Raw genomic sequence first — 26,762 nt, forward strand, 5'->3', positions numbered from 1 at the left:
ACCATGCCTCTTGATAGGCGAGAGCCACCAGATCACTTGGGGACTTGGTCATATCTGAACCAGTCATGCCTCTTGATCGGCCTAAGGCCACAAAATCACTTGGGGGCTTGGTCGAACCCAAACCATGACCATGCCACTTGATCGGCATAAATGCCACGGTTTCATTTGGGGACCTGGCTGACTAGAACCATAGTTACACCTAACGGGAGCTTGGTCGTGTTCGGCCATGGTAACGCCATCTGATCAGCTCAAATAAACCTTTTTTGCAACGGTTTTGTCATTGCACTTGATTTACACTTTTCTTTGAAGGGGGGTTTTTGTTTTTTATTGCATTTTTTAAACTGACAAAGTTTTTTAACCAATCAATTGACGGAACACAGTTCACGTCAATCCGGAGACTATTTGCCGGTTTGATCCTTGTTGTTAACATCCTCTTATGGAGTAACACGGTGTTTATTATAACACAGCATGGTTTACCTGGTAAACCAGCGTCATATATGTACAGGAGCTGTTATCTCCTCCAACAGTGTGGGTTTGCAAAACTCCGCTTCAAGATTAGCCAAGCCAACTTCATGTTCAACGAGAGCAGGTATTATGTATCACAAAAATTTGGTCATATACTTAAGAATTTTTTTGGATGTTTTGACTTCATATATGCAGACATCATATTCCACCGGACGGTACAACCGCGGTGGCACTTGAAGAGTTTTTTATTGCAGAAGGTGCTTTGGAAAGTTCATCACCACAGGAAGAACAAATTATGCATGAAGGCATATCAACATCAAAAGTATCAGCTAGCCTATTACAAGGCAACACGGTGCCCATAATAATACCATTGTTTTTCGCCAAGGAGAGGCAGTTTCAAAACCGGATTCCGGTTCAAGCTTGGTCACCAGCTTGGCCTGATGGTTGTGGGTCACCTTGCGCCGCTTCAGCCTCCATTTCTCTACCCGGTGGCTGGAAATCAACAGTTGTCCAGTCGATTCCCATTAATGCTTGAAAAACAGCTTCATCGTGGATCAGCAATGACAGGTCAATATCAGGAGCGTAAGTGTGCTTACGGATTGGAGGGATAAGATTTTCTGACTCATTAATTGGGGCAGCTATTCGCTTGTTCTGATTATCATATTGAGCTTGATAATGAGACAAGTCTGCTTCTTCAGCCAGTTGACAAGCTAGCGAACGCACCTCCCGGTTTATGGCTCGCTGATCCGCTTCACTAAATTCTGACCCATCTTCTTTCAACCTGGGATAGCCCTGAGCCGCTTCAATAGGATCAAAATCCAGCACCCAGGCTTTTGCCTGCATTAAGGCATTGATCGCACCGGTTCGAGCAGCAGATTTCTTCAGCTCTTCAACCCGGGCGGGAAGCACCAATAGTTTCATCAGGGTATCTTGAATCAAAGTGGGTGCCGGTTTGTTGTGAGATGCGGTACAGATGATCCGCTGTGCGCCAGTATACATCTGTTCGACCAACGTGTAGACAGCTTTCAATTTTTTCCGCACATCTGAACCCAAGTGACCAGTGCGTGCCCTGAAATATCATAAGGGTTAAACCGGCAGCTCTGTAAGAAGGCCAAGTCAATTCAGAAGTCAAACTGGCTTACCAAAGATAGCAGTGGTCATAGTATGCACATGCCGCTTTATACTGGTCAATTCATCCGCCACCGGTTTTAGTGCAGCCTCGGCATCCTCCGCTTGTTTGATTAAAGTGGATTTTGCAGTGGCCCAATCCGCCTGTTTCTTCTTGAAGCTCTCCTTAAGCTGCTCCATGGCGCTTAAAGCGCTGGTTAATTCCTCTTTTGCTTTGGAGGTTTCAGCTTGTTGGGTTTTCAGGTTTTCTTGGAGGTCGGCGATTTGGTTTTCTTTGGTCTTCAGCTCAGCCTGCATGCAGACAATTATATGCTTCAACAAAACGGTACAAGGATTGAAGTACCAGCCACATAACAAGTTATGCGCTTGGCACTTGGGGGCTAATGCTTATTCGATCTTCATCTTTCAATTGCTTACAAAGTCCCAAGATCAATACAAGTATTCAACTTGGCACTTGGGGGCTAATGGCTATTTGCTCGTATATATTCTGATGCGGCAATTTCAATTACTTAAAGTACCGGTTTAACTACGCTAAGTTGAACCGGCCCTTGGGTCCTACATCAGCGAATTTTAAAGCATCAAGATTTATATTAGTAAGTCCCGGTTTGAAAGAATATTACAAACCGGCCCTTAGGGGCTAGGAGAGTCAGCAAGAATGGAAGCATACAAGCAGGAAGGAGCATATGGAAGTTCCCTCATATTTATCTTTCATCATATTAACCAGACCGGCTTCATAGTCGCGACTGGTATACAACCGGTTCAGATAGCCGGAATGGATATCTTGGGCGTTCAGAGCAGCATAAGTCGTCAGATCAGCGTTCCACTTGCCTTTGCCAAAGGCAGCAAATTCTTCCTTGGCAGAATGTTTGGACAAAGCGACAGGATTGCTTGGCTCAGTATGGCTAGTGCCAGTAATGACAACCTCATCATCCTGGGTACCGCCGGTTTGCACTGGAGCAGTTGGCTTGTCAGTAGGTTTTGCTCGACCGGTGGAGCTTTCAATCCGGATGGAGTCTGTGGGCTGATTGACAGGACCTGAGGCATCAGCAGGTCTCTCTTCAGCAATAAGATCGTCGTCTTGCTGCGGTGGATCGTTGGGTATATCCTTAGGAATAGCCGCTTCAAGATCGGGCATCTTGCCTGGCTCAAGAACGGCATCTTCTTTGGCCGCTTTATCCAGGCGGTCCTTCTTGCTTGGCCTAGGTTTGGCCCTGAGAAGAATAACAAAATCAAATATAGCATATGTTCTAAGGCGATGTACTGCAAATATCACAATAAGTGTAGCTTACCCAAGCAGCGTTTTGAGCGGTGGCAGCTGAGTAGCCGATGACTCGCCAGAAGATGAGTGGGAAGTAACCTGGTAATCGGAGTCAGGCGGATTAAGAGGTTGACGAAAGCAGCCCGCTTTAGGACAAGCACTGACAAGCAAATTAGAGACCTCTAAATGGCGTTTCCGAACCGGACTGTTCGGTAAGCCGGCGGAGGTAACTACCTGGCCGCTATGCCGGGTTGTGCAACGAGCTTCGTGTTGTTGGGTCTTCATAAGAAATTTAGGATCCAGATAAGCAAGAGGATGAGAAATTTTAACTTTCCGGTTTGCCTGACGGATTTTTTGTGAAGGCAAAGTTTCTGAATCGGAAGAGAGAATAATTACCTCTGCAACATCCGCGTGGCTGGCTTCGGCATCATCCTGACAGATATCATCATCAATAAGACGCATGACAAATAAACCAAGTGAGTCAAGCTCTACCTCAAAGTCCGGATTATCCACATCATCATCAGGGGCCGGATTAGAAGATGTCGTGGTTCTTTTCCTGTGGGCAGTCTTCTTCACAGCTTTAGTATTTTGCCGAGTTACTCTTTCTGGTTTGCCTAGTTTTTCTGGTTTCTCCTGCGGCAGTTTTTTGCTCGAAAACAGATCATTGCCCTGATTACACAAAAACTGATATTAAACAATGACCAGACATATCAATAACAGATTCAGCAAAGAGAAAAATCAAAGTCTTACAACTGGCTGTTTGTTGGTGGCACAGAAGGGAAGCAGGCCGGTTCTAGCGCAGACGTGTTCCGGTTCATTCAGCATCTTATTCACAGCCTCTGTGATTTCTTCATCGGAGAGCTGGATTTTTTAATGTCGCAGTGGGTCATCAACACTGTCAGTATACTCGCACATCAAACCGGAGCGCTGACTAAGGGGCAGTATGCTCCATGATATCCAACAGCGAGCGAGATCAACCCCTGTTAAACAGTTGGCCATAAAGGCTCTGAGCTTTGATAGTTGGGGAGCATATTTGCTTCTCTCCTGGGCAGTCAATCTTTGGGGAAAAGGGTGTGTATTGCTGAGCCGCTCCGGACGAAAGCCAGGAAAGGGATTCTCACCAGCAGGGGAGGTGTCTTTGCAGTAGAACCATGTCTGATTCCACTCTTTGGGGTGGCTGTGCAGCTTGGCGTGAGGGTATGTGACCTCTTTCCTTTTCTAAATCGCCACGCCACCCAACTCCGTGTTAGAGCCATCAGTAAACTCAGTACGGCGGTTTAAATGGAAAAGGTCTCTGAACAATTCCACTGTGGGCTCCTCTTGACAGAACACCTCACAGAGCACTTGGAAGTGACACATATTTGTAACAAAGTTGGGGCCAGTGTCTTGTGGATGGAGTTGGAAATCGGCTAAAACATCCCGGTAAAATTTAGAACCGGGCGGCTTAAAGCCCCGGGCTAAGTGATCTACGAAAACAAGAACCTCTCCTTCTCGAGGTGTGGGAGGGCATTCTTTGCCAAGAGCCCTCCAATGGATAGTATCTTTGCTGCCTAAAGCGCCAATCAGGACTAAATCATCCAGTTGAGCCTCTGTGACGCGAGAAGGAACCCAATTGCACTCATATACTTGCTTGGCCATGATGGAATCTACAAGGTAGAAGATCCCGATTCAAAAATGTATTTGATCAAGGTACGTTGGTATGTACACTGTTAAACCGGAGACGGAACTATCTGAACTGGAGTTTCATGAAGCAACCAACATCTGGCGGTTCAACAAGGGGACTAATGGCATATACCGGTTTGGAAATTTTTTCTATAAGGTTAAACCGCCTGATCTAAGCATTGAAAAACTGAGATTACGGATGGACAAGTACGCAGAAACAGGTTTCACAAGATTTCTTTACAGCATTGGATCTGAAGCAAGTTCAGAAAAGAGATAAATACTTAGAGGTTCAAAAGGAGCAGTACCGAACCTATGAGCAAAGCGTTCATATAGATCTATGGTTTTGAGATGCATAAGTGAAAGCGAAGGTCAAACAACTATCATTGCACAGAATAAATATTTGCGGATTCATCTAAAGATCTGTCGCATGAGCAAGAAGCAGACGATGAATACTGAAGAACTGTGAAACCCTAAAACAGATATGTGGGGGAAAGGATAGAAGGTTTACTGGAGCTGCGGAAGACGCGGAAGGTTGTCGTGATGCTCTGGTGCGCCCAGGTTGATGCAGCGGCCAAGGTTGAGGCAGAGGTCGACGGTGGCGGCGGAGCTCTGAAGTCGGGCGATGCGAGGAAGACGAAGCAGAAGGGGAAGGGAAAGAGAAAGAAAATGACCCTTCGGTCCTATTTATAAGGCAAAAATACATGTGTCAGGCGCGACAATCAAGAGGCCACGAAACGGAGTTGTCGCCTCGATTTCCGCAGATGTATTAAATAAAGAAGCATAATGGATATCTTCGTTATGACAGGTGACGTCACTCCGGTTTACAGTAATCAGAGAAGATGACATCATGGTGATTTACCAATTTATGAGAAGACGTTGAAGAGGAAGTTTTTGTTAAAGGATTGACATGAACCCGTTCAAATCAATCTGGGGCCTAATGTTGGGGATATTACTGCTGGGCCTAAACCGGCCTATCTGGGCCGGGTCAACTTCATTAGTAGTTCCAGAAGTGATAAAGCCCAAGAAGGCAGATGAGGGCCTAAGGCCCGTAGCCGGTTCAAGACTTGTAGCTATAAACCGGAATTTGTATATAAACTTGTACTGTAAGTTAGGAATAAGGAGAGACCAACCCGGATACGAATATCCACCGGTTTTGGGACTCTGTGAACCGACGGGTGTCACCCGTGTATATAAGGGGACGACACGACGGTGGTTCAAGGACAACAGACAACAACTCGAGACATAGGAGAAGCTTGTTTGCTCCCTAGTCATCGAAACCCCATCAATTCCATCACAACTAGACGTAGGCTTTTACCTTCATCGAAGGGCCCGAACTAGTATAAACTCTCTTGCGTCCTTGTGTCCGCTTTAACCCCTTCAAGCTAACCCGTCGCGATGGCTCCACGACTAAGTCCTTTCTCTAGGACATCTGCCGTGACAAAACCACGACAGTGGGTGAAGTGCAAAAAAGGGATCCTTCTCGGAAGTTGGGACTCCGGCTTTACTTATATGCGGTGCAGGGAGTAAGCCAGGATAATCGGCTATGATGGCCACCAAGGCACCGTCGCAGCTTAACTGATAGAACGTCATGTCGATGAGCTCCACAAATATGTCCGGATCTTCTTCGAGTCCGGGGTCGAGGGCCCGGTCAGGGTCCTCAGGCTGTGGAGACGGGTTATGGACCACTCTCACAGCTTTTCGCAGTTCCTGCTATGAAATAGCAACGTAAATATTTATGATGAAGAATGCGGGAAGGTATGGAGTAAAAGGTAGCAGCTCACCTAGTTTGGGGGGTTGTACATGGAGAATCCATCCCGTGGCTTAATGCAGATGAACTCCTCTTCCTCTCCTTTGTATAAATCGGATAGTATTTTCGCTAGAGCAGCGGCGGAGTCCGGACCTTTAAGGCCGCAGCGGGTGGCATCGTCTTCTCCATTGAAGTGCCACATGGGTTTCCCCCGATACTGAAGTGGCTGCACCCCCCGCATTATACATATTGACATAACCTCGATTATTGTCAGTCCTGATTTGGCCAGCGTTTTTATCCTGCCCATCAGGTAAAGGACCTCTTTGTTATCTTTCCCCTGGGGGCTCCGAGGGCGCCAGCTACGGCGTTTCTTCAAAGGGGCATTATTAAACTCAGGAAGGCCCATCCGAATAGGGTCCGGAAGGGGGACGTCCTCCATATAAAACCACTCCGAAGGCCAGTCTTCGGATGTCTTCTTCGGAGTACCGGACAGGTATCCGGTCCCGGCGATGCGCCATATTTCGGCTCCGCCCACTTGATATATTGACCCCTCCTGTGTACGGGGTATGAGGCAGATAGCCTCTTCCATAGCTCGAAATGAGCTTCACAGCCCAGAAACAGCTTGCAAAAGGCGACGTAGCCGGCGATGTGTAATATGGAGGCAGGAGTAAAGTTATGTAGCTGGAGGCCGTAGAACTCCAGGAGCCCGCGGAGGAACGGATGGATTGGAAATCCGAGTCCCCTCAATAAGTAAATGACAAGGCATACCCACTCCCCCATGGATGGGTTGGGAAAGCTCTCCGCTTGCTCCCCGCCATTATAAGTGGCTAGTCCGGCTCGGAAGGGGACCATATACGCAGGAGGGAGAAACCCCTGGGTCTGTAACTCTACTAATTGGCTGTGGGGGACGGAACACTTCTCCCAATTGCCTGGCTTAGTGCTACAGGAGCGAGAGGAGGAGCTGCAATGGCCGGCCATGATGGGATGGACTTTTCCGGGTGCGCTCCGTGTTGGAAATATGCCCTAGAGGCAATAATAAATTAGTTATTATTATATTTCCTTGTTCATGATAATCATTTATTATCCATGCTAGAATTGTATTGATAGGAAACTCAGATACATGTGTGGATACATAGACAACACCATGTCCCTAGTAAGCCTCTAGTTGACTAGCTCGTTGATCAATAGATGGTTACGGTTTCCTGACCATGGACATTGGATGTCGTTGATAACGGGATCACATCATTAGGAGAATGATGTGATGGACAAGACCCAATCCTAAGCATAGCACAAGATCGTGTAGTTCGTATGCTAAAGCTTTTCTAATGTCAACTATCATTTCCTTAGACCATGAGATTGTGCAACTCCCGGATACCGTAGGAATACTTTGGGTGTGCCAAACGTCACAACGTAACTGGGTGGCTATAAAGGTACACTACAGGTATCTCCGAAAGTGTCTGTTGGGTTGGCATGAATCGAGACTGGGATTTGTCACTCCGTGTGACGGAGAGGTATCTCTGGGCCCACTCGGTAGGACATCATCATAATGTGCACAATGTGATCAAGGAGTTGATCATGGGATGATGTGTTACGGAACGAGTAAAGAGACTTGCCGGTAACGAGATTGAACAAGGTATCGGGATACCGACGATCGAATCTCGGGCAAGTACAATACCGCTAGACAAAGGGAATTGCATACGGGATTGATCGAATCCTCGACATCGTGGTTCATCCGATGAGATCATCGTGGAGCATGTGGGAGCCAGCATGGGTATCCAGATCCCGTTGTTGGTTATTGACCGGAGAGTCATCTCGGTCATGTCTGCATGTCTCCCGAACCCGTAGGGTCTACACACTTAAGGTTCGATGACGCTAGGGTTATAAGGAAAAGATATACGTGGTTACCGAATGTTGTTTGGAGTCTTGGATGAGATCCCGGACATCACGAGGAGTTCCGAAATGCTCCGGAGGTAAAGATTTATATATGGGAAGTCCTATTTTGGTCACCGGAAAAGTTTCGGGTTTTATCGGTAACGTACCGGGACCACAGAGAGGGTCCCGGGGGTCCACCAAGTGGGGCCACAAGCCCCGGAGGGCTGCATGGGCCAAGTGTGGGAGGGGACCAGCCCCAGGTGGGCTGGTGTGCCCCCCCACAAGGGCCCAAGGCTCCTAAGGGGAGGAGGGGGCAAACCCTAAGGGCAGATGGGCCTTAGGGCCCATACCTGGTGCGCCTCCCTCTCCCCCTCCACCTGGCCGCCACCCAGATGGGATCTGGGGGCTGCCACCACCCCTAGGGAGGGAACCCTAGGTGGGGGCGTAGCCCCTCCCCTTCCCCTATATATACTTGAGGTTTGGCCTGCCCAAGACACACGAGTTCCTCTCCTTCTTGGCGCAGCCCTACCCCTCTCCCTCCCCGTCTCTTGCGGTGCTTGGCGAAGCCCTGCTGGATACCACGCTCCTCCACCACCACCACGCCGTTGTGCTCCTGCTGGATGGAGTCTTCCTCAACCTCTCCCTCTCTCCTTGCTGGATCAAGGCATGGGAGACGTCACCGGGCTGTAGTGTGTTGAACGCGGAGGTGCCGTCCGTTCGGCACTAGGATCTCTGGTGATTTGGATCACGACGAGTATGACTCCTTCAACCCCGTTCTCTTGAATGCTTCCGCTTAGCGATCTACAAGGGTATGTAGATGCACTCTCCTTCCCCTCGTTGCTAGTTTCTCCATAGATAGATCTTGGTGACACGTAGGAAAATTTTGAATTTCTGCTACATACCCCAACACTCCGATGGATATCGCTGTGGGAGGATGGTGTGATTTGGATCTGAGGATCCCTGACTCTTTAAATAGACGATTTACTCACATGGTTAGGGTGGCAAATGTAAAAATGCCCCAATTTCTCACATTCGCTCGACACGTGGAAGATAGGCTTTATTAAAGCACAGAAGCCAAGGAGTGCAACATTCATGGGAAGCCGAACACTACTCATTACCAGGTACTCAGGATTTGGAGAAGAACCCGCCTTGCAATGCCGAAGACAATCTGCGCGCCGGACTCATCGTCATTGAAGCTTGGTTTAGGGGCTACTGAGGGAGTCCTGGATTAGGGGGTCCTCGGACAGCCGGACTATATACTTCGGCCGGACTGTTGGACTATGAAGATACAAGATTGAAGACTTCGTACTGTGCCCGGGTGGGACTCTCCTTTGCGTGGAAGGCAAGCTTGGCAATTCGGATATGTAGATCTCCTCCCTTCACTACAGGAAACAGCTAATTTGCCATCAGGCTTGTATAGACGACAAAGTCAGTATTACAGATGGCAAAGATTTTGCCGTCAGCAGGCTGACTGCAAAGTGAGTCGGCAAAGTCGAAACCGGCAAACAATTCTTTGTCGTCAGCTTTTCTTCGGGCAGACGGCAAAGATTTTGCCGTCATCCAACTATAGATTTGACGTCTCCCATAAATATTACAGCCAGCAAAGAAAGATGTCTTTGCCGTCAGCAAGAATCTATCTTTGTCGTCATCCTCAAAAATTACAGACGGCAAAGAAATTTTTATATTAAAATAACCCGAACCATAGTCCAAGTGCAGAGGACAACAATTAACACCATACCACAGTATACATTAGCACTTTGTTCCAAGAATCTACGAGGAACAGCAAATTTCACAATACAAGACTACACAGAATATATATATATATATATATATATATATATATATATATATATATATATATATATATATATATATATATATATATCACTTAATGATCCAAGGAAAAAACTGCTCTATCTCATTAGATTACAAAAGAGCAATAGCTAATGTAGCAGCCGAGATCTAGCGCGCGCAACAATCTTGAGTTTGATCTGCACGCCTGCGCCAACCTGCAATCATCCATCTTGAGTTTGATCTGCACGCCCGCGCCAACCTGCAACCATCCCCTGTGCCCTTGCTCGCCGGAGCAGCAGCAACCAGCAGCCGCACCCCTCTCCTTTCCTCTTCCGTTCTCAAAGGACAGAGCACACTAACGACCACGGAGCTGTCACCGCTCCTCGAGGCGGGAGGTGGTGCAGCATCGAGGGATGGGGTCGGGGCCGACGGAGGCATGCGGGGGCGCATCATCGAGGGATGGGGTCGGGGCCGACGGAGGCACGCGGGGGCGACGAGGCCGGGGCCGGTAGAGGCCGGCGGGGTCGATGGGGCCGGCGGCGCCCAGGGCGAAGCAAAGGCCCGTGGGGGCGATGGGGTCGGCGGTGCCCAGGGCGAAGAAGAGGCCGGTGGGGGCGAGCCAGCGAGGCCGGGGCCGGCAGGCGAGGTGGTGGCGTGCACCGGCGGGCTTGGGGGCGACAGTGGCGGGGCTGGTAGCGCTGGGGCCGAAGGGGGAAGTGGGTGCGACCGGCGGCGAGGTGGTGGCCAGTGAGGCCGAGCGAGGTGGTGGCGGGTGCCGGCCTGCTCGATTTGGATCGAGACCAGAGAGAGAAATGAGATGGAGAGAGAGAGATCGTGGTGGGGATCGGGTACCGGTCAAGTGGATAAGGAGAGAGCAGTGGGGGCGTGGGGTGCGTGGGTGCGTGGGGCTGGGGGTCACGTGGGGATGTGTGGCACAGATCCTGCCATGTGATCGATCCGTGTGCTATGTTTCTTTCTTTGCTGTCTGCATTTTTTGTTATAGACGGCAAAGTATGCTCTTTGCCGTCTGCAAAACAAGCACAGACGGCAAAGAGCTCACTTTGCCGTCTGCCAGAAAAACCACAGATGGCAAAGTATCTTTGTCGTCTGCCAAAACAAATACAGACGGCAAAGAATCTTTGCCATCTGTGTATTTTTTGCCAGACGGCAAAATGAGCTCTTTGCTGTCTGTGTTTTTTCTGTAGACGGCAAAGTTTATTTTGCCGTTAGTTTTTATTTGCTGTCTTGTGATGACGTCAAACCCTTTCTTTGCCGTCTTGCCCGACAAAAACTTGACGGCAAAGACGTGCTAGACGGCAAATTAGCTGTTTCCTGTAGTGCTTGTAACCGACTCTATGTAACCCTAGACCCCTCCGGTGTCTATATAAACCGAAGGGTTTATTCCGTAGAACAACAATCAGAATCATAGGCTAACTTCTAGGGTTTAGCCTCTACGGTCTCATGGTAGATCAACTCTTGTAATACTCATATCATCAAGATCAATCAAGCAGGAAGTAGGGTATTACCTCCATCGAGAGGGCCCGAACCTGGTTAAACATTGTGTCCCCCGCCTCCTGTTACCATCAGCCTTAGACGCACAGTTCGGGACCCCCTACCCAAGATCCACCGGTTTTGACACCGACAGCACTCTTTGAAGTTCTTTGTGTTGGTTTGAATAGATGAATATGAGATTGTGTGATGCATGTCGAATAATCAAACCCACGGATAGTTGAGGTGACATTGGAGTATCTAGGTGACATTAGGGTTTTGGTTGATTTGTGTCTGAAGGTGTTATTTTACTACGAACTCTAGGGCTGTTTGTGACACTTATAGGAATAACCCAACGGATTGATCGGAAAGAATAACTTTGAGGTGGTTTCGTACCCTACAATAATCTCTTCATTTGTCTCCGCTATTAGTCACTTTGGAGTGACTCTTTATTGCATGTTGAGGGATTGTTATATGATCTAATTATGGTATCCTTGTTGGGAGAACTTGCACTAGTGAAAGTATGAACCCTAGGCCTTGTTTCGAAGCATTGCAATACCGTTTGTGCTCACTTTTATCATTAGTTACCTTGCTGTTTTCACATTTTCATATTACAAAAACCTATATCTACCATCCATATTGCACTTGTATCACCATCTCTTCGCCGAACTAGTGCACCTATACAATTTACCATTGTATTGGGTGTGTTGGGGACACAAGAGACTCTTTGCTATTTGGTTGCTAGGTTGTTTGAGAGAGACCATCTTCATACTACGCCTCCCACGGATTGATAAACCTTATGTCATCCACTTGAGGGAAATTTGCTACTGTCCTACAAACCTTTGCACTTGGAGGCCCAATAACGTCTACAAGAAGAAGGTTGTGTAGTAGACATCAAGCTTTTTTCTGGCGTTGTTGCCGGGGAGGTTAGCGCTTGAAGGTATATCTTTAGATCTTGCAATTGAATCTTTTAGTTTCTTGTTTTATCACTAGTTTAGTCTATAAAAGAAAACTACAAAAAATGGAATTGAGGTTGCCTCATATGCTTCATCTTTTTAATATCTTTCATGAAAATTATGGAAAGGAAAATTGTGCTCAAGTGTTAGAAGAAGAATGTATTAAAATGTTTGGCACTAAATCTTTGGATGATGAGCATGATTGCAATGTTGTTAGTATGAATTATTTGAATATCCATGATGTTAATGATATGAAAATCCACAAGCTTGGGGATTCTATGTTTGATGAAGATGATATTTTTTGTCCCCCAAGTTTTGTTGAGCAAATTTATTATGATGAAAGCATCCCTCCTATCTATGATGATTATTGTGAAGACACGTATGCTATAAAGAATAATGATATACATGAAATGTGTCATCATGATTTTAACTTTGAATTGGATTATGCCTCACATGATAGTTATTTTGTTGAGTTTGCTCCCATTACTATTCATGAGAAGAAATTTGCTTATGTGGAGAGTAATAAAAATTCTATGCTTGTAGATCATGAAAAGAATGCTTTATGTGATGGTTATATTGTTGAATTCATTCATGATGCTACTGAAAATTATTATGAGGGAGGAATATGTGCTTGTAGGAATTGCAATAATATCAAGTTTCCTCTCTATGTGCTTAAAATCTTGAAGTTATGATTGTTTTTCTTTCCTATACTAGTTGATTCTTGTTCCCATAAAATGTTTGCTCACAAAATACCTATGCATATGAAGTGGGTTAGACTTAAATGTGTTAGTCATATTCTTCATGATGCTCTCTTTATGTTTCAATTCTTATCTTTTATGTGAGCATCATTGAAATCGTCATGCCTAGCTAGAGAGGCATTAAAGAAAAGCGCTTGTTGGGAGACAACCCAACACCTTTACCTACTATTTTTGTGTGTTCACATGATTAAGATACTGTAGTAATCATGTTTCATATCTTTTGTTTCAATAAAGTGCCAAGTAAGGCCTTTGGGATGATCTATGGTGATAGTTGATTTGATCTTGCTGAAAAACAGAAACTTTTGCGCTCAGGAAAACAATTCTCATTTTTAACAGAAGCGCGATAAAATACTGATTCTTTTTGCAGAAGATTAATAAACAAATTTCCTAGGACTTAAAATATTTTCAGAATTTGTGGAGTTACAGAAGTATTAGAGAGTTACAGATTAGTACAGACTATTCTGTTTTTGACAGATTCTGTTTTCTATGTGTTGTTTGCTTATTTTGATGAATCTATGAGTAGTATCGGAGGGTATGAACCATAGAGAAGTTGGAATACAGTAGATATTACACCATTATGAATTTATGAGTTCAAAACAGTACCAAATGTGGTGATTAATTTTCTTATACTAACGGAGCTTACGAGTTTTCTTTTAAGTTTTGTGTTGTGAAATTTTCAAGTTTTGGGTAAAGTTTCGATGGACTAAGGAATAAGGAGTGGCAAGAGCCTAAGCTTGGGGATGCCCAAGGCACCCCAAGGTAATATTCAAGTACAACCAAGAGCCTATGTTTGGGGATGCCCCGGATGGCATCCCCTCTTTCGTCTTCGTTCATCGGTAACCTTACTTGGAGCTATATTTTTATTCACCACATGATATGAGTTTTGCTTGGAGCGTCATTTTTGCTTATTAGGATTTGCTTGCTGTTATTTAGAGTAATATTTTGCATCTTTTATTTCAATAAAAAGGCCAAGTGTAGCCTTTACCATACTTATTTTGCAAGTCTATATGTTTCTGTTTGAAAACAGAAAGTTTGCTGTCATGTTTTGAATAATTGTGAATAGTGAGAACATGATAAAATCTTGAAATGTTTACACAATGAGAAAAAAAATTATCTATAGTGTGGTAATTTTTCAGAATTTTTAGAGTTAAAGAAGTATGATTCCTCTTGCATTCTTTACAGACTATCCTGTTTAGACATATTGCTATTATGATTGCATTGTTTGCATATGTTTGCTTGTTTAATGATTATATTTGAGGATAAGAATATTAAATATGTAGAGGCATTTAGTATGAAATGTCAAATTATAATTTTAGTGATTTTCTACAGTAGAGAATGATAAGGTTTTACATCGATTTGTACTAACTTATCTCACGAGTTATTGTTGAGTTTTGTGTGGATGAAGTTTTTAAGAATTAGGGAAACCGTGATATGAGAGGAATTAAGGAGACACAGGAGCTCAAGCTTGGGGATGCCCAAGGCATCCCTAGTTAATATTTCAATAAGTCTCAAGCATCTAAGCTTGGGGACTCCCCGGTTGGCATCCCACCTTTCTTCTTCAAAAATGATCGGTCATTTTTGGTTGAGCCTAAGTTTTTGCTTCTTCACATGATATGTGCTATCCTTGGAATGTCATTTTATTTTGTTTTGCTTGCTATATGAATAAAATACTAAATATCTGAAATTTTTAAATGAGAGAGCGTCTTCACATAGCTACTTAATTATTTGACTACTCATTCATCTTCACTATTATCCTTTTGTAGTAGTTTTTCAGTACTCTCATGCTTCACTTATATCATTTTGAGAGTCTTAAAATAGTATGGCAATTTGCTTGGGTTATGAATTTTGTCTTAATATGATGGGTATTCAAGAGGGATATAATAAAAACTTTCATGAAGATCATTGAATATATGAGAAGTTTGATTCCTCACATTTGTTTTGAGATATAAAGATGGTGATATTAGAGTCATGCTAGTGAGTAATTGTGGTTTAGTAAGAATATTTACGTTAAGGGTTGTGATTCCCGTAGCATGCACGTATGGTCTCTTGTTATGTGATGAAGTTAGAGCACAATTTATCCTTGATTGTCTTCCTTTGTGTGGAGGTCGGGAGCGTGCGATGGTTAAATCCTACCAACCTCTCCCCTAGGAGCATGCGTATTAGTACTTTGCTTCGATGGCAAATAATTTTTTGCAATAAGTTTGTGAGTTCTTTATGACTAATGCTGAGTCCATGGATTATACACACTCTCACCCTTCCACCATTGCTAGCCTCTCTAGTACCGCGCAACTTTCACCGGTGCACTAAACCCACCATATACCCTTCCTCAAAACAGCCACCATACCTACCTATTATGGCATTTTCATAGGCATTCTGAGATATGTTTCCATGCAACTTCCATCGTTCCATTTTCTTATGACACACACCATCATTGTCATATTATTATCATATGCATTAGGCATTCATATAGAGTCATATCTTTGTTCTAGTATCAAGTTGTAATTCTTGAGTTGTAAGCAAATAAAAGCGTGATGATCATCATTATTAGAGCATTGTCCCATGTCAGGAAAGGATGATGGAGATTATGATTCCCTCACAAGTTCGGATGAGACTCCGGACTTAAATAAATAAAAAGAGGCCAAAGAGCCTAATAAAAAAATAAAAAAGGAGTCCAAAGAGCCCAAAAAGAAAAAAAGAAAAAGAAAGAAATGAGAGAAAAAAGAGAGAAGGAAAAATGTTACTATCCTTTTTCCACACTTGTGTTTCAAATAGCACCATGTTCTTCATATAGAGAGTCTCCTATTTTGTCACTTTCATATATTACTAGTGGGAATTTTTCATTATAAAACTTGGCTTGTATATTCCAATGATGGGCTTTCGCAAAATGCCCTAGGTCTTCATGAGCAAGCAAGTTGGATGCACACCCACTTAGTTTTCTTTGGAGCTTTCATACACTTATAGCTCTATCCGTTGCATGGCAATCCCTACTCACTCACATTGATATCAATTGATAGGCATATCCATAGCCTATTAATTTGCCTAGTTGATGTGAAAATTTCTTTCTCCTTTTTGTCTACTACCACCTTCTATTCCACCTATAGTGCTATATCCATGGCTCACGCTCATGTATTGCGTGAAGGTTGAAAAAACTTAAGAACATTAAAAGTATGAAACAATTGCTTGACCAATATCGGGGTAGTACATGATTTATACTTTGTGTGATGGAGATAGAGCATGACAAGATTATATGATTTTGTAGGGATAACTATCTTTAGCCATGATATTTTGAAAAGACATGATTGCTTCATTAGTATGCTTGAAGTATTGTTGTTTTTATGTCGATATTAAACTTTTGTTTTGAATCTTATGGATCTGAATATTCATGCCAAAGAAAGAAAGATTACATTGATAAACATGTTAGGTAGCATTCACACTTCATAAATTATTTCTTTTATCATTTACCTACTTGAGGACGAGCAGGAATTAAGCTTGGGGTTGCTGATACGACTCCAGCGTATCTATAATTTATGAAGTATTCATGTAATGTTTACAACAAATTGATATGGTTTCGGTATGATTTGATTAGAATTAACCCAGACTAACGCTGTTTTCAACAGAACTACCGTGGTGTCGTTTTTTGTGCAGAAATAAAAGTTCTCGGAATGGGTTGAAAATTTACGAAGATTTTTTGTGGACCAAAAAAGACCCCCGAAGTACCAGAGCTGGGCCAGGAAGTGGTCAGGGAGGCCACAAGCTGGCTAGGCGCGCCATACCCCGGCCCCAGGGAGTGCGCTCCGAGCTTGTGGGCCCCTCAGGCACCCCCTTGACGTGAGACCGGCGCAAAAAATACCTATAAATACTAAAAAACCCGAAAAGAACCCTGGATGAGAAGTTCCACCGCCGCAAGCCTCTGTAGCCTTGAAAAACCAATCGAAACCTGTTCCTGCAGCCTGCCGGAGGGGGAAATCATCATCGGAGGCCATCTTCATCATCTCGGCGGTCTCTATGACGAGGAGGGAGTAGTTCACCCTTGGGGCTAAGGGTATGTACCAGCAGCTATGTGTTTGATCCCTCTCTCTCGTGTTCTTGATTTGGCATGATCTTGATGTATCACGAGCTTTGTTATTATAGTTGGATCAGATGGTGTTTTCCCCTCTCTATATTGTTGTGATGAATGGAGTCTGGCTCTTTGAGATTTCATTATGTTGGATTGAATATTGAATTTGAGAAACACTTGATGTATGTCTTGCACATGGATACCCGTGGTAAAAATGGGGTATTATATTGATTCACTTGATGTATGTTTTGGCACTCGACTCGCGGATTCCCGAGGTGGCATTGGGGTAATCTATACATAGGGGTTGATGCATGTTTTCGTCCTACGTTCTCCAATAGAAACTTTGGAGTGATTCTTTGCTGCATGTTGAGGTATTTTATTTGATCCAGTTATGCTATCATTGTTGAGAGATTTTGCACTAGTGAAAGTATAAACCTTAGGCCTTGTTTTCAAGCATTGCAACACCGTTTTTGCTCACTTTTGTTACTAGTTACCTTGCTATTTTTATATTTTCAGATTACAAAAACATATATCTACTATCCATACTACACCTGTATCACCATCTCTTCACCGAACTAGTGCACCTATACAATTTATCATTGTATTGGGTGTGTTGGGGACACAAGATACTCTTTGTTATTCGGTTGCAGGATTGTTTGAGAGGGACCATCTTCATCCTATGCCTCTTCACGGTCTGATAAACCTTAGGTCATCTAATTGAGGGAAATTTTCTACTGTCCTACAAAACTCTACACTTGGAGGCCCAACACGAGTCGACAAGAAGAAGGTTGCATATTAGACATCAATAGCCGTCGCCACTTGTCCCGTGCTAGCATTGCATTTGAATTTTGGTATTTTATTTTCCTGTAACCGTTTTTGGTTTTAGATTTTTTTTTGCTTTTTCAATTTTTTTCTGATTTTCTCTAGGTTCTGAAGGAATTTTTGAAGGAAGTTGTGCTTTTCTGCGTGCTTCGCGAAAAAGGGAAAAGCACAACCCATACTTCCTGAAAATGAAAAAAGCACATATTTATTTTCCCCGAAAAGCACAGTCGTGCTTCCCTGGAAAAGAAAAAAGTACACCCTATGCTTCGACGAGAAGTACAATTGTGCTATTGGAAAAAGAAAAGGTATAACACGAGAAGCACAACTGTGCTTTCACACAAATAGAAAAACACAATTTGTCTCCCCGAAAAGTGGAAAACACAGCTATGCTTCGAAAAAGAAATGAAAAAAATACAGTGCTTTCGGGTTCTATTTTTTTGGTTACGATTGTTTTGTTTTCCTTTTTTGTTTTTCATTTTTAACCTTTTTTAACCTTTTTTGTTTTTTTATTTCTATATTTCTGTTTTTTCGTCAAAAAATGTTCGTCAAAATATATTAACTTGGGATCTTGTTTCCAACATCATGAAGCGAAAATAACAATGCATACAGTCCGTGGACGCGCGGTTCATGAAATAAAATGTTTTGGAAAAAATGACAAAAAGGGAAAAATCACAGGTTGCAACAAGTGACACACATTCATTGTTTCACTTCTCAATAATAATAAAACCCATTAATGGTCACGGTATGGGCGAACGCTCAGTGCTACCACGTCAGATTGAAGAGAGCGTGTGGGTTGGGCAGAACCGCAGCCTGCTTGTTTTGAGTGAGCCACGTGTTGAGTGTTTTCTGGGAAAATAAGAAGAAAGAAAAAAAGAAAGAGGCAGCAGAAGCTTAATAGGCAAGGAGAAGGGCGCTTGGCAACTTAGATTCCTTTGCCTCCTCCTCAAGCCCACACGCAACCTCTTCTCTCTCCCCTGTGCTCTTCGCCGCCGCCGCTGCCGCCGCACTGCCTCACCCCATCTCCTTCCCTTGGCCGGCGCTCCACCCATCCGCTCTCCCCACCGTCCCCTCTCATCTCTCACATCGCCTCCTCCTCCTCCTCTCGCTCCTCGCCTTCCACGCCGTCGCCGCCAGTATCGCCGCTCCTCCTCTTCTTCCTTGCGCCCCCTTCCATCCCCTCCTGTGGCGGACGATCCTCTCAACGATGGATGTGGGAGAGGGAGAATCTGGGAAGGTGGACGGGGCCGGGTTAACATAGGGTCGATTTAGAGGCCTCTCATGGCCGCGCCCACACCACCTATGCTCCTCCCCTCCTGCGGCGCAGCTGCTGCTTCTGGAGCTCTGTTCGGACAGGAATACGTCTGGCCTCCGGCCAATGGAAGGCCCTCATCGGCCTCGCGCCTCCGCCGGCCTCCAATCCCTCGCATCCAGCCCCTGATTCATGCACGCGGCAAAATGGCCGCTGCTGCCGGAGTGCCCTTCGTCAGCGAGGAGGCCCAGGGTGACACCGCCGTCGGCGCCGGCGCTCCCCAATGTAGCCACTCCGACGATGGCTAAGTGATCCATTCCGCTGCCCAGAGGCAGTGGCGGAGCCAGAAAGTCAATATAGAAAGGGCCAAACTGTGTTATATGATGTTAGACGGGGCTAAATCATCTAAATATTGCTATTTCCGTTTGACAAATAGAGGATCAAGAGCACATGTAGGTGTATTTCTGAGAGCATAGGGGGGGCAAGGCCGCTGCCAACACCCCCTGCCTCCGCCACTGCCCAGAGGTGTTCTCTTTTGTGCTAGGTTTTTGTTTTCCCATTGATTTTCTGTCCAATTTTATCATAGGATTGTTACTGTCTGTCTCAACTCTCAAGTTCCTTGAAGTCATGTACATGCACATGCCCGCGTCTGATTTGTTCTCGTGGTCACGTTCCTGCAGTAGCTACGTCCATGGTTGTGCAGGTTTAGCCCTCCTTTCTTTAATCCCCTTTTTTGTTTACCCTCATTTATCTTGTATTGTTCTTGAGAGAGGCTAGGCCTGCTGTCCTCTTTCCAGGTGAGGCGTTTGTTGCCTTGCTTAATTTTGTTTATTAGATATTGCATGCCTATGCTTCATCCTATTTTTGTAGTGGGATCTATTGTTTACATGTGTGCCGATTTCTATGACTAAGGAGGAGTGATTGACAAAAAACTACCAATTTAGGGGTTTGCGTCCCACAGAACTACCACTTTTCTAAAAGTGGCCGAAAACTATACCAAAAAAACGTAAAAATGTGACTAAAAACTACCAGGTTGACTGAATGGTGGTTTTGACCGTTTTAACCGCGATTCTGACGTGAGTGGCCCACGTGCCAGGATGGCGGCCCGCCTAACGGCTAACGGTGCGCGCGCGGGGCCGTTAGAGCCGCTCGTCGATCGCACCTGGTCGGGACCAGGTCATAACCTGGCCGACCGGGCCGCTCGTCCCCACCAGCTCTCTCACTCTCCCCCGAGCTCCTAGCCCTAGCCATCGGCAGCCATGGCGGCTATGGATGCAAACTCCGGTGGCGATTCAGGCATACCTCCTGGCGGCAGCACGGCGCAGCAGCCTTCTCAGTCCGAATCTAATCCTTCCGCTGGCGGCGCGCAGCAGAGGTTGGATTGGTCGGTGCCGGCGCGACCACTAATTTAGGCTAGTTTTTTGCATGGTTAGATTTAGTTATGGTCATCTTGGAAATTGTTAGTATTGTGCATACTTTGTTGTGTAAGAAACTGAAAAAAGCAGTTTGACAGAAACTCAATATTGTGCCTACTTAGGTTCAGTAATCATGTATTCAGTTAATAAAGGTATTTCATTTTATAATTTTCAGAATTGATGACCCAAAGTGGTCAATTTGGCTCCATTTCAATGCCAGAGAATCTGTGGTTCAAAATTTATACCAGTCAGACATATCATATTTGACAATGCTTTCTCTTATTAGGAGTGAGGGCTTTGTGGCTGATGATTATATGCACTATGTATTTGATGAGGAGAAAGGATTAGAAGGTTTAGATAAAATATGTTGTGAAGATGATGTGCAGCAGATGTTGGCACACTCTCATAATGAAAAGTTTCTGAACATAAGAGTAGTGGGAGCTCTTGAGGAATGTAATGCAGATGAGAATAGAGATAGTTATTTTGCTGAACATTGCATTAACACTCAACAAAGTTGCACTAAGGTGGTGGATATAAGCATGGACAGAAAGGAAGAGCTCAAGAAAAGCATGGTCCAGAGAGAGGCTGACCCTAACCATTTTGAAGGTGATACTGATGTGTCTGAATTTGTTTCTGATGATGAAGCTGCAAATTCAGGTTCAGATGGGAACAATGTGGATTTTCAGTCAGAGTATTCGGCTGAAGATGAAGCTGCAAAACAAGATACATCAGTGGTACAGAAACTGAAGGTAGTGAGAAAACCTGGTCCAACTAGTAGATCCCACCATGAGATTGAGAAAATGGAGAAAGCAGATTGGTTTCCTGAAGCAGATGAAAAATGTTTCCCTGGTGACTATGGCATCAGTGATGAAGAAGATGAGCCTGAAGGATCCTATAAACTACCAAGTGGTAGGAAGAGAAGGAATAAGAAGTTGAAAGACAGGATATGGTATGATCACAAACTTCAAGGACCAGTAGAACAGTTTTGTAAGGGCTTGTGCTTCACCACTGTGTATGAGTTCAGAGATGCACTTAGGGATTTTCACATTAGGACTTTGAGAAATTTTCAATACCACAGAAATGCCCCAGATAGGATTATTATTTGGTGCTCAGAGAGAGCCACCCAGGGATGTGATTTTTATATATGTGCCTCTAAGTTAGCTCATGAAAAAACATTATGCATCAAGAAGTGTGATATGTTGCACACTTGTGGAGCATGTGCAGAGTTCACAAAGGTTACTACTAAGTGGATGTCAAGGTCAGTGGAGGCAGCATTGAGAAAAGACATTAGATCTCCTGTGCATGCATTAATTAAGAAGACCAAGAGTAAGTTTTCAGTGGATGTATCGAGAAGTGTGGCATATAGGGCAAGGAGGAAGGCTGTTGATGTAGTTCAAGGTGACCACAAGCAGCAGTACTTGAGGCTCAGGGATTATCTTCAAGCAGTTCTTGACACAAACCCAGGTAGCAGGTGTATAGTAACAACATTTGAAGATCCACAGAACCCAGCACCTACTCCTAGATTCAAGTATATGTTCTATTGTTTAGCAGCTTCAAAGGAAGGTTTCCTTAATGGTTGCAGACCATTTATAGGTCTTGATGGATGCTTCATCAAGTTAACCACTGGACAACAAATTCTTGCAGCCACAGGAAGGGATGGAAACAACAATATTTATCCTATAGCTTTTGGTGTGGTTGACAAGGAAGATGGTGAAAGTTGGAATTAGTTTTTAACTCAATTGAGATGTTGCATTGGCAGTGGGAACAAATTTGGAACATACACTATCATGTCTGACAGGCAAAAGGTTGGGAAGAATTTCATTGAGCAATTTATGTTATTACTTTTTTCAATTGTATTAATAATTTGTGAATGTGCAGGGCTTGCTTAAGGCAATAAATGAGGTATTCCTTGATTCACCTCAAAGGTATTGCCTTAGGCACATATATGCAAATTTTCAATCTGTTGGATTTAGAGGCCAGGAACTAAAGAAGTGTATTGACAAGGCTAGCTACTCCTACACTAAACATGGACATGAACTAGGCATGGCAGAGCTGAAAGCACAGTCTGAGGATGCTTGGAAATGGCTCAAAAAAATTGAGGTCTCTACTTGGGCTAGGTTTGCTATGGATCATACTTGCAAAATAGATTTAGTTGTTAACAATCTAAGTGAAGTCTTCAACAAGATGATACTGGATGTTAGGGCCAAACCAATAAGGACAATGTTTGAAGGGATTAGGACCAAGCAAATGATCAAGAGGCAACAAATTAGGGAGAAGTTACAAATTAGCAGGTGGACAATCACACCAACCTACTCAGAGATTTTAGAAGAGAACAAGTAGTATGCCAAGTATTGTCAGGCTGACAGAGCAGGTCCAACAATTTGGCAAGTTACTAGCAAAGAAAAACAGTATTGTGTGGACATGGAAGGGTATACATGTGACTGCAAGAGATGGAACATGACTGGTGTACCTTGCAGTCATGGCATATCTGTACTGACAAAGCAAAAGCTGCATCCTGAGGACTATGTCAATGACTTTTTCAAGAAGCCACTTTATTTGGAGACGTATAAAGAAATCATATACCCTGTTCCTGGTCCAGATTTCTGGCCTCACACAAACACTCCAGACATTGAACCTCCTGTGTTCAAAGAAAAGGCAGGCAGAAAACAGACTACAAGGAGGAAAGGAGAGTTTGAAGTTCCTGTCCCAAGAGACACCAGTAGGATGGGAACAATTACCTGTGGAAATTGTGGGTTGGAAGGACACAAGTATACAAGTTGCAATAAGACTCTTAGGCCTAAACTGCAAATCAGGAAAAACAAACAGCAGGTAATTATCAAGCATCAGAGCAATGTTTCCTTTTACATAGTCTAATCTAAGTTAAGTTGGACCTTTAATGTAGGAAAACAGGGCAGTCTATGCACCTGCTCCATCTGCTCCAATACAAACTCCAAGAGCACCAGCCCCTAGTGCAAGAGCACCAGCTGTTGCTGCATCAGCACCAGCTCCTGCTGCAAAAAGGGGTAGGCCTACAGGTGGAGGGAGAGACAAGGAATTCAGTGCACCAAGATCTGTTGCTGCAACTTCAGAGGTTTTGGCTGGTAACAAAAGGAAGAGGTTTGCAAGCAGCAGATTGAGGGGTTATTTCTATGCCAGTGGTAACTGACACTATAAAAAGGTAGAACTTCTCTCTTTGAACCTGTTTGAATTAGTTTAGAACCTGTTTCTCTTTGTTTTGAACCTGTCTGTACTTTTCGGCATGAGTATGTCTGAATTTGGGTGAACCTGACCGAACCTCACTGTACTTGTATCAAATTTGTGGTGTACCGTGGGCCTGATGGTGGGCTTCCGTGTTGGACCTAACTAACCCACCAAGCCTGCCACACTGTGTACATAAGAGAGGCCACCAGAAACCACTGGATCCCTGCACCTCATTCCCCTTGACCAAAACCTAGCCGCCACTGATGGATCCACAGTTAGGAGAGGTAGTTGATGAACAAGACGAGGTTGCTAGGGCTGAAAGGAGGGCTAAAAGGAGGGCCAACCGTCGAGCACAGGCACAGGAGTGACGCCAGAGGATTGCTGCCATGATTATGGCGGAACGCAACCAGAATGACGTGAAGCAGTTCAAGGATGTGTTCCCAGAAGGAACCAACATCACAGATGAACTAATCATCTGGTGGGCCAGAGACAAGGCTTCTTTCCATCGATTCCAAGAAACAAGGAAGAGATGGACTCAGATCCTGGCTGCAGCAGAAGGAAGACAGGATTGGGATTCGTTCTACGCGGTAGTTTCTGACTAAATTGTGGTGTTTCTGAATCTGCTTGTCTTGTGCTCAATATTGCCCTGAATCTTGTTCTTAGTCTTGCTTTGAATCTTGTCTTCTTCTGAACTTGATGATTGCAGTGAAGGATGCAGTTCAGGAGATGCACCAACCGTGATGAAGACGATGCAATGTGGCTGCCTGAATCTATGTTAAAGAGAGTACTCATGTTAAAGACTATGCTTATTTTCTGAACTATCTATGTTTGGGTTGTTGGAAAATCTATGATAAAGACTATGCTTATTTTCTAAGAAATGTATCCATGGCACAGTATTTTTAAGTCTGAACTTATGCCTGAATCCATCTATCTGCATTTATCTGAATGTTTCTATACTTGGGCTTTGCTGAAATGTGATTTTTTTCGTCACTCTAATTTTTGAAATACTCCACTGTTTGACCATCAACTACTCCACTGTTTGAGCACACAAGTTCCAAGTTGCTGGGTTTCAACAAAGACTTTAATTGCAACACAACTACCACTATTTCTCATCACTCAATCTCGAAAACCTCACTTTCACACTCCACCGCACTTCCTCCACTCCAACATTTAAGTAGCCCAACAGCTCACTCTATCTCTCCTCACTCTACCTCTCTCTCGAAAACCTCACTCCACCTACATCCATGGCTGGTTCTTCCTCTACGCCAGACCCATGGCTAAACCCCTTCCCCACCGGCAAGGGCTGGGTTGCCATGCTTTTTGGGTCGGCTCGCGGCGACGAAGACCTCTTCCTCGACTACATGAAGATTGCCATGAGATACAGCAGCGCACAAGGGCTCGTGGATGCATCAGAAGAGGTGAGGAAGAAGGCGACGACGGAGGAGAAGCAGCGCATGGACCAACGCTATGCAACCCCAGGTAAGGGTATCATGCCCATCGACATGTTGCTGTGGGTAATGAAGGAGGCGGACTCCGGCGATGCTGGGCAGAGGGAACGGTCGGCAGCCCACCGCTATATCCCTCCAGCACAAGATGCAACTCCAACTACTATGGGCAACACCGACGAGGACCTGCAGATCATCACCCCACTAGCACTGCTGGCTCGCCGACGTCCTCCTCCCATCATCGTCATCGATGGAGACGAAGAGGAGGTGCTAGAGCTGCCACCTACCACTCAAGTCAAGCAAGAGGTGCGACGGTCAGGTCGCATAGCAGGGCAGGGGCCTAACAATCTGAAACAGTAAGTTTCAGATTCAGTTATCACCAGATCTATGTGAGATTCAGTTATGTCGGTTTAGTTCTGTCAGTTTATCAGGGTGTTTGCAATCTCAGTGAAATTCAGTTCTGTCAGTTTAAGTGTCTTTGAACAATTTCAGTGTCCATGTCCTATCTATGTAAGACTAAATGCTATCTATGGGAGACTAGATGTCTTCCAAACTTCTCTGAATTTGTCTGAACCTGTGATGAAGCAATTTATGAAGTAAACAGATCTCAGCAAGAACTTATGATACAACACACACAAATAAACTACATTAGACTTAGATAATTTAGTTCTTAACTTAACTTAGCACCAGTTCTCAGCATCAGGATAATATTTGGGCAGTACAGATCAGGGCAAACACCACCCCCACACCAACCAAAATGATCTGAACCCATTACAATTCTTAGGTAGTTCAAAGGTATATCAGGGCATATTTGCATCAGACTGATCATTCCTAGGCCAATTATATATATAGGCCTCATATATACTTACCATCCAGAGAGCTGCCACTTCACTCCTCCATCACAACTTCCTTTATCTTGTCCAGCTTTTCCTTGCACCCATGACCAACCATAAGGAGCTCAGCAATGACATTCTCCAGCTTCTTCTTCTCTTCTTTAAGGAGATCTTTCTCCACCTCTAGCTCCTTCATGGCCTTCCTTGTGTTCTGGATTATATCAGCTTGACTCTGAAGGATGCACCTTTGTTCTTTCTTGAGCTTAAGCTTCTCCATTTGAAGCTCAATCTTTGCCTGCTCCTCAAGTTGCTTCTTCTTCTCCTTCAGTTCATTGATTGCCTGGCTTGTGCAACCCATGTCATGAGATTTGATTCCATCCTGATAATCAAACAACTTGGACACATCATCCACCAGCTGGCTATACTGATTGGCCAAAGAAGCAAGCTCCTTCTGCAGTTTTGCAACCTCTATCCCATGAGCCTCATTATCCTGGGCTCTACCAAGGTTCTACTCATGATACATATCTCAGAGCTTGCTTAAGCACCTTCGCAGAATTACAGGCCAGGGGGCATCTACCCACTCCAGAACACCATAGTTCACACCATCCTGAA

The sequence above is a fragment of the Triticum dicoccoides genome, chromosome 1A, assembly GCF_002162155.2.
Source record: "Triticum dicoccoides isolate Atlit2015 ecotype Zavitan chromosome 1A, WEW_v2.0, whole genome shotgun sequence".
Classification (NCBI taxonomy): domain Eukaryota; kingdom Viridiplantae; phylum Streptophyta; class Magnoliopsida; order Poales; family Poaceae; genus Triticum; species Triticum dicoccoides.